The sequence below is a fragment of the Sprattus sprattus genome (assembly GCF_963457725.1).
Source record: "Sprattus sprattus genome assembly, chromosome: 10".
NCBI lineage: Eukaryota > Metazoa > Chordata > Actinopteri > Clupeiformes > Clupeidae > Sprattus > Sprattus sprattus.
In genome coordinates, this window is record NC_137908.1 from 17349931 (window position 1) to 17360280 (window position 10350).

Below are 10350 nucleotides of genomic sequence, written 5' to 3' on the forward strand. Positions count from 1 at the left end.
AATGTGACGTGTGATGAAGAGGTTTAGGTGACATGAAACCATGATGCAATCGGAAATTCCTGGATGATATCCCTGCAGTTTCCTATTCCATGCTAAATCCACCACACACCTAATATGCGGTTTCTCATATTCTTTTCTGCCTTTTTTCACCCAGTTCTATTTTTGTCTTTTTTGCTTTCCTGCTTTCTCACACACACACTTATTTAAATCAGAGTTTGACATGACATCTGCTCTAATCCCGGAGGGCAAAGGGTGAGACTCGCATGTGACTTTGATTAAACTTGATAAACCCACCATGTGCCATCCAACAATGCCTGACCAGAGCCTGGGTTCTCTTCTTTGGGTTAAAGCGTGTGCATGACAGGCATAACCTCCGTTCTCTTTCACCACAGACATGGTAGAATGTCCATCAGCATCCATTATTGATGGGGTGCTGACACCACTACGTACCCGCCCAGGTCCACGCACTCACTGCTAGCGTGTGTCCGTTTTTCAAGTGGAGGAGAAGCGGCTCAAGGGAAAAATGAGTTTCTCCATTGAAATAACTTTCAACGGTCTGTTGGCTACGTTGCACGTATGAGCCTGCACACACACACACACACATATGCATGAAGCCTCTTGACATTTTTGCATACATACTTTTCATATTTCCCATATTGTCATGTAAATGTATTTTAAAAAAATATTAAAAGGAGGAAGGAAATGAAGGGTTCAAATGAACATACTCTCACTTTCTCTTTCACACCCACTCACAGGCACCCACCCACACACACACACACACACACATCCAAGGGCACACACACACACACACGCGTGCACCCCTGGTGTAGGTCAGATCACCCTTGGTGCAAGTAATGAGTTAACATGTGCTCATCTCTCAGTCACAGTGCAGAAGCGGCTGGTTTCAGGTGAGATAAGACATTAAAAATTCACAGTTTCTGCAGCGCTTTGCCTACTACGGCTGCACACTCATTAGCATTTAAATGGGAAAATGATAACATGGCAGTTGGCAGAGTTGTACCTCCAACACAGAGCCAGGAACTTCAATAGGATTTTTCCCCCCTCTTCTGCGTCTTCTTCTCCTTCTTCAAAACTTTTGTTCTCTTTGGAAAGTCCAGTTGAACAACAGCAGCTGCAGCTACAGCTTGCATGGAGCTGAGGACTGGCTCACTCAGTCAAATGTCTTCTCTAAATCCTAACATATAAAGGCAAGGAAGGGTGGATGAGCTGGCATCAAGTTGCCCATGTACATCTGAGAAGTGGTTTTTTTTACATTGCAAAGCAGACAATTGATCAGTTTTAGTCATCATACTTCCCTTACTTGATTCATGTATTGTATGTCACTGATATGATATGAGATTGTGTAGAATCCTGCCTGTATCCTTATATAACAGTACATTATGGAGGAAATATGGCTAAAACAAACTAGCTAGAAGATAGTTGTGTTATCAGCACTTCATCAGTATCAGTACTTTAGTTGTCCACATACCAAAAACATGGATTTAAGGATATTATCATAAATAGTTACCTACATACCTACCTTAAAAATGGTCAATTTCAAGTCATTTAAATTAAGATGTTGCAAAGTTGTAAAGGTAAAAATATATTTTCTACTTAAAACATAATGCAAATAATTTACTTTAAAAATATTATTTTGAAAATGTCATCAAAGAATATTTGTAGCTGATACAAAATATATGAAAGGAAAATATCAATACTTTCAACAGACTACGCTTTAGTACTCTTCCTTTTCACAGAGGAATTACTGGAAGCAGTTTCTGTCCTGACATTGGTTTGTCTCACTGAAAAGATTTAACATGAGTTCTTTTACAAGCTCATAGTTTGTCTGAGTGCTACCACTAATGCACACACTAAGTCTTCCCCCTGTCACTCACCCAGGTCCTGGTCCTCCACTCTCCTTTCACTGAGTTGGCCCCAAAACAGTGGCTAGCCAGCAGCAGGGGCAGAAGCATGCCAGACATGTGCTCCGGTGACCCCTGCGCTCTGTCACAGGGAAGAGAGACGGATAAAGTAACACAAGCCAGCTTCTCTTTCTTTTGTTCCTTGCATGGTTTAGCTAAGCCAAAGACTTTTACTTTCCCTTCAACTGTTTCAATGGATGAATGCTTGGCAAAAGTCGTTTGAACAGTAGAAAATGCATAACTCTTCCGAATTGGCCGATTATGAGTAATTTGAAGAAATTGCACACGCAGCATAGCACACCAATTTATTACAGGTTTGTATTTAAGGTCTGTTCAAATTATGTTCCAGCCATGCATTTTATGTTGTTTTAGTTTAAACTGACATGATCAGAAACTCAACTGGAAGGACAAATCCACTGTAATATTCAGCAGATATTCGAATAGGAAAGCTCTCTATTTCCTTCCCTGTCGTTTGGTGGGCACATATGGATCCCATCAGTGATCCTGGGGTGTCATGTGCGCAAAAACAATTGTTGTACTCTGGAAACACCCCCTTCTACTTCCCACTGGAAGCCTTCCCAAAATGGAGGGTGAATTGTGTAACCGCTTTTCCTGTAGCTGTTGGCAGCCTCAGCCCCACCTCAGAAACCACCTCTTGCGCTTTGTCACTCTCTCACTTTGCGAACCACAGGCGGCACAGTGGTGCGATGTGAGACTGGGGGCAACCTCGGAGGAAACGCTCTGATTTTCAGAGCCCTTACGGACCACACATATCACAGCATGGGCCACAGCACTGAAGGGGACCGCACTACATAAGGGGTCTATTCAGCCTGCTGAAGGGATACAAACCTCCGTGGGAAACATGTAACCGTGAGACCGATTCGGCTCTCAAGCACACACACACGAAACCAGATGCTTGACGAACAATTTAGATAAGAGACGAGGTGCTTTTCTAATCTACACAGGCCCAGAGAAAGAGAGAGCAGCAGATTTCAGCTTATGAGGCTCCACAGATGAACCAGCAGTTTACATCCAATAGGGAGGTCATGTGCTTAATTCCAAGGCAGAGAAAGGACTGATCAAAAGTATACCTTTGCGGCAATGTAGGTCACTTTTGATAAAGCCACCCCCACAGCATGCACGCAGAACCCAGTCATGCATCTTTAAATCTGATCCTAAGCGTGGCACTGCCATATGTGACCTGCCATATCTGAATATGGTGGAAAGTGACAATCATACTGCCAGTTTTAATGCTCTGCTTTTTCTATAGGAATGGGAAAAAAGGCCATAAGCATCTTAACTGGCTTAGCAGATAGGCTGGGTCAGCTCAGAGTGGGGAGAAGATCCACTGTGCTTCTGTGCTAAGCCTTGTTTCTCTAGATCCACTGTGTTCCTATGCTAAGCCTTGTTTCTCCAGATCCTCATCAACACCATCCCTCAGATGCCAGCAAAACACAAAAAGACAAAGGATCTCCACAGACATCTCAGTATAAGGCTAGACCACACGGTCATATGTGCCATCTTTATATGACTGATCTAGTAGAGAAACAATCTTTTATCAGCGATCATCACCATAAGTCCCCATAGGGTACCAACAGCTGAATGTTTTACTAGTTTATATTTCTGTGACGCAAGAGGTCTTTAGAGGCAAGGGAGAGAAGGATGTTTGGCTAAGTATCTGTCCCACCCCTAAAATGTGCCTCAAGGTGATGGAGTAAGACATTCCTGAGGACCGCACCCTTGGGTCGGCTGAGTAGCAGGAGAGAGGAAGGCGGTGGAGGAAAGCAGGAGGTGTGATGAGAGGGGATCCTATGGGATTGTTAATTAGAGGAAGCTCCATGGGTCCTGCTGGGTGAAAAATGGAATAGATGTACCATTTGAGCTTATCCACTAAACACACATCTTTAAGTGCCAACGGAAATCTGAAGAGAGTGACTCAGTGAACTTGAACTTCAAGGGAGCAGAATATGGAAGGCTGCCGCCCACGGTTTGATGACTACTGACCACTCTTGCCCGCTGTGGCTGAAATGAGGTTGGAGTTTCGGCCACATAACCACTTACAGTGGCACTGCCAGCAGCGGTGGCAGCAGCAGCAGTATCCACAGAACAACTCTATGTAAACATCGTCATTTTCATTTGCCTGCCAAGAGCAGCAAACAAACAAGGAAGTTGTGTGTGTGTGTGTGTGTGTGTGCGTGTGTGTGTGTGTGCATGTGTGTGTGTGTGTGTCTGTCTGTTTTTCTCTGTCTCTATGGGACTTCTTAAGCTACTCTAACATTTAAGCCCTCCCCCACCAGCGTAGCATGTCGCCAGAGGTATTAGACAGAGTGCCTCTCTACAAAGAGATCCAGTTGTGGGGACGAATGGGGATGAAACCAATTTTGCCTGCCACGTCTGACCACAGCCTGCGTCTAAAGGGCTATTGGGTTTCACAATGATGTAAACAGAAATGGACGCCCAAAGGAGACAAAATGAAAGAGACAATAGAAGATTCCAAGAGCGTTTTCCCAGCTGAGAAACAATCAATATCGCCTTTGATTTTCAAAAGGTGTTAGGTCTTGCCCAGGGATTATGCCATTACGGCATATGTAATCCGAGGAATGCTGGTAAATAGGCCGGACAATGGCCACCTCTGTCAGGCCACCTCTCCTGCTCCCTCTCACACGGCCGTGGACATGACTCCGGAGCAGAGAGGGGAGGGGAGTGGGCATCCAACAGACATCTGCTCCTGGAATTCATTTGGCGAGCACGCACACACACACACACGCACACACACACACAAACACTCGCACACACACAAGCCCTACCCCATCACAGATGTCCCTACAGACACTATGGCGCATCAGCGACATGCTTGGGAGTCCTTTGGGAAATTAGTATTAGTAATATTTTCTTCATTCCAGCCTTAGGACAACTCAGTTGTTGGGAGTAAATTGGAGCTGATGGATGATATAGACGTCCCCAGTGCCTTTAAATCCATCCAGATCTTTGTGAATATGGGACCGCATTCACTTTGTGGTCTTTGAAAACAGATGGGTCATAAGTCAAACAGTGATCCTCTAGAAATTGCTGAGAAATAAGGGAGGGTGTTAGAAATCAGGATGAGTTTGAAGTAGGGAGAGATTGGGTGCGACAGCATGTGAACAACTTTTTGTCTTTTCTTGCTTTCTTATACACTATATAGGTTAGAATTGTTTTTCTTTTGGAATACAAGGAAATATTCACAAATTCCTGTGTTTAACTCATGTTATGTTAAACTCATGTCTCCCACGTGAATTAATATCAATTAAGATTAAAAATGATATTGTTTGACTGGTCAAAATGGGAGAAGATGTTGTTCTCAGTGGAACAATGTTGCTTAGATAAGTGTGACTTCCTGTACATGGCTGGTTGGTTTGTGACCTGTTGGGCACCAGAGACCTACACATAGTAACCCAGACCAAGGTGAGGGCGATGAGTTACGGCGCATGTCTCTGAGATTGGGCATGAGGGGAAACTAGGAGTAATTAGGATGTGTGTGGGGTAGGCAGGATCTTGATGTAATATGCATAGTGATTAATTATGAGCAGAAAGTGATGATTAAATCTTGATGAATGTATCTGTTGATGTAGATAATTAGATTTTAACATGGTCTTACATCACGCCCTTACATTCAGAAAGCCAGGAGCAGCTCACACCAACAAAATTACACCAAACCATTTGACAGACTTTTAAACATAGAGGATATATAAATTGGTTTCTCATAATCAGAAATGTTACAATAAATCTAAATCCAGAAATTAAGTCAATGATGAATGCCTGTCACAATGGCAAGCTGACCTTGTAGTATCACACAAACCCAAGCACTGCTGGAATGTCAGTCACCGTAACAATGGCAGAGCACCTTGGTCGCCTGCGACTCCATTTGAAAGGCTATCTTTACCATCGTGACACGGTCACCTTCTCTGCTGAATTGCACTGAGTAAGCACTTCCCCTTGCATAATAAAATATGAAGAGCCAATGGCAAGTCCTTCCTGCAGTGAATAATTTGGTTGATTAACTGACAGACAGGGTTCTCTGTGGCAGTCATTCAAAGCCTGTGGAGTTTCCCACTGAAGTGTTAGTTATGCCTCGCTGTGAGAACAGGATTATGTTGGCTGAATAGCATTGGCATCTAACGCCATAACCAATTAATATCCATCTTAATTACCAGCCATCGCAGTTCTCTACAGAATGCTTCCTAATGAGCGGTCAAAGAATTTTGGGGTCTCTCTCTCTCTCACTCACCCCCCCCCCCCCCCCACACACACAAACAAACACACACACAAAACAATTCAGTCTATACATACACATGGCCACTCCTCCTAAAGTGCACACATTCAAACAAATGTACCCAGCCATGCAAACGCCCACCCACACACAAATACACACACACACATACACACCCACACACAAATACACACACTTTCCCTTGTTTTCTCTCTCAAATTCAAACATGCTTTCTTGGAATGACTTTAAGTCTCTTTCTCTCCCTCTTCATCTCTCTCTCTCTCAATAACACACACACACACGCACACACACACACACACACACACACACACACACACACACACATCCACACAACCCCCCCCCCCCCCCCACACACACACACACACACACACACACAGGCACGCACACACACACACACACACACCAGAGCAGCTCTTAGTCTTTCTGCCAGTCAATAAAACACCCATTGACGCTGTTCTCTCCACTGTTCTCTCCCTGAATGAGGTGAGTGGGAAACCTGTCTGCTCTGCCTGCTATCTTTGGATGCAGTGCGTGAGAGCGAGTGTGCGGAGGCGGCGTGTTTCGCCTCTGGACAGTTTGAATAAGCCATACGATTCTCTTCTGTTCATATTCTGTCTGGGAAGAAGGAGGGGGATGGGTGAAGCAGGCTGTTCATCTCACAAACACAGATTGGAAGGGCTTGTGGTTGAGGTGCAACAAGGTTTGGTGATGCTGACCGAAGCAGTGACCTTTATAGACGCTCCACCGCCGAGGAAAGTAGCTGAAAAGCACAGGCATCTGCAAGGTTATGATAATTTTGCAGCGTTCAGACACGCTTTCCTGAGTTCTGCTTGTGTGGGGATTTGCTGTTCACATATCTTTGCCATCAAACATGACCTCATGATGCTAACACAGAATGCTACATTTCTCACACCAGACCTGGAGTCTTATGCAGTGCTTAACCCCCCTCGTCTTACTGTTTGGCTTGACAGGGAGGGAGTTTGTACTTGCTCCTCGAGGAGAGGATGACAGGTTCATCTTCTGAATAAACAATCATGCTTCTACAAGCCTTTGACTCGCATCTAAAAAAATAAATACAGAAAACTCACTCACTCACTCACACACACACACACACACACACACACACACACACACACACACACACACACACACACACACACACACACACACACACACACACACACACACACACACACACACACACATACATATACACACACACACACACACACACACACACACACACACACACACACACACACACACACACACACACACACACACACACACACACACACACACACACAAACACACACACACACACAATGAGAAGATGATAATTTCATGTTTTACTGGAGCTGTGGCTGGCTAATGAACACATTAAATTCCTGGCAAAAGGTGACAAGCTAATTTTCAATCAAACACAGTGAGCTGCTGATGAATGCTATCTTTTTAGCGCCAATGTCGGCACCCTGTGGGGTCTGTGATTGATGGGCTGACAGGGCCGCTTGACGCCTTCCTGCTGGTGTCTGGCTGATTCAACTCCTGCACTTGCCCTCACCCACCCTGTCCCCAGCTTCTCTCTTTGGCGTCTGTCTCTCTCCCTCTCTGTCTCTCCCCCTCTCTTCCTCTATCTCTCCCCCTCTCTTCCTCTATCTCTCTATCCCTTTTTCCCCCCTCTCCATCTTTAATAGAGGCTGATGCACACATGAGCATGCGGCATCGCATACCATAACTCAGAGATACACATAAAATAGCTGTAAAGCACAACACACACACACACACACACACAAACACTTTTTTTGCTCTTCTCACCACACACATGTGATCACAATAAAAACACACACAGCCCACCACTTAATCCATTCAACCCTGTGTTTTTGCACAACATAGGCACAGCAGGGGATGACGGCTGACGTGGACTTATACACACACACACACACACACACACTGAGAAATCTGTCTAGAACAGCGTGTGTGTGGTAGAAGAGAAGGCAGTTGTGTGGAATGGAGCTCATTAAAAGAGGGCCTGGGGTCACACTTTGATGGACAGCCTCATGTCAATCATTTATCGGCTGGATTAACTGGCTGGGAAGCAGGTAGCATGGTTCTACCTTCCCCCTCAGTGCACACACACACACACAGACACACACACACACACACACACACACACACACACACAAACACAGAACACTCTGTGTACATGGGCACGTCACTTGCCAGTCATTATTGACATTAACCCCGTCATATTGATCCACTCATCTCCTTATACTGTGTACCACGCGTGACACTAATCTCCCTCAACACACACACACAAAGACACGCACACATGCAAACACACACACGCAGACGCAGACGCAGACGCAGACGCAGACGCAGACGCAGACGCACACACACAAACACACACACACACACACATTATCTTTCTCCACCTTTGTCACCTCTTTCTCCCCCAGTTTTTTCAGCTCCTGCTCTCACACACTTAGTTTCTCCCTCCTTCCCTTTCTCTCACTCCTGCTCTTTCGTTCTCACATTCCCTTTAGGCAGACAAGGACAGGGTAATGTGAGGACCTTCACCCTCTCATTCTCCAGAGAGCACGCCTCCAACAATAGACCACAGCAATAGGTTCAGGGAGGCTTGCTGGAAGGTTGGCATAGCCCACATAGATCATCACCATACCAGGCTACTCTAAGCACCACTGGGCTCCGTGAGATGATTAAGATACCCATGGACTCAGGGTGTCCTGGTACAACCTGTAAAAGACCTCAGAGCCTATTTGGGAACATGATTTGTCTCTCACTGTCTGAGCTGGATGGCCGATGATAAATCGATCTAGGTCTTCACACACACAGACGCACACATGCACGCACACACGCACGCACACACTCTTTTTCTCTCTCACACACACACACAAACACACACACACACAAACACACACACACGCACAGGCACAGGCACAGACACACACACACATACACACTTCACTCCTACTTACTCTTTTTTTCGCCAGTTCAGGTATGTTTCATTTATTCGGTCTGACTGACATGTCATTATAAAAGCATTTCAAAGCAATACGCCTTCCACAAGTTGATATCAGAAGAAAGCCAATTCCACGGCTCCTACTCCTGCACACGCTCCTACAGGAGCCTGGGGGCTTTTTGAAGCAGTCCTCCATTACCTGCTCTGCTTTAGTCTCCCTCTCCTGAGTGAAAAGATATCTGAGATATCAGCACCAACACACATGAAAAAGTTTCGTTTAGCACAAAGCCAGCCAGGTCAGAGACGGCGTATGTGTGGTGAGAAGTGGAAGCACGCGCTTTGGCAGAATGATGAGAAACTTCAGTATCCTGAGAAACGTGGAGGGACGCGAATGTGTGTTTGTGTGTGTGTGTGTGTGTGTGTGTGTGTCTGTGTGTGTGGTTACATCCAAATGTGAAATTGTGGTAACACTAAACAACACATCTGAGAAGAATAGAGTCTAGTAGGCAAAAGGAAACTGAGCAGAGGTCTCACTTGATGGAAGTGGTGGAGCATGGCAATGCTGAATTTCAATGGAGCACTCCAATACATGAAGCTAACATACAAATGATGAATAGATACCCTTGTCATATTAGAATATTGCATGACATTACCTGGCATAATAGTAAAAAAGGGTTTTATTCATTCTTAGTGTCACACAAAAGAACAAGAGCCATTCTGAAATCAGTTCCTGCACTGACCCCTGCAGCGGAATTACAACACATTCGTATTGGCCTTATCGCTTCCCCGATCTACGAGCATCAGAATAGCCATGCCAATGGAGCAAAGGATGTGTCCTGGGCCACTGGAAAGAAATGTTTTTAAGAAATTCCAATATTCCAAGAGGCCAATGGGTATTTCCATACATGTATCAGTAAGGACAGCGAAATTAAACGACTCAATAATGAGTTCTTGCTGAGATGCTTGTTAGTCCAACAGTTTGACACATCTGTGCCGTATTGAGATTTTTTTTTGTTAGAATCACATAACTAGGTCACAGTCCCTGTAGTGCGGCATCATCCATTATGCCACAGTGCAGTGACACCGTTATTTTCTGAACCAGTTCTGAGGCTGCCCGGGCCCCTTACCACACATGTGACACACTGATGAAGAAATCAAGTCGCTCTGCACAGGAAGAT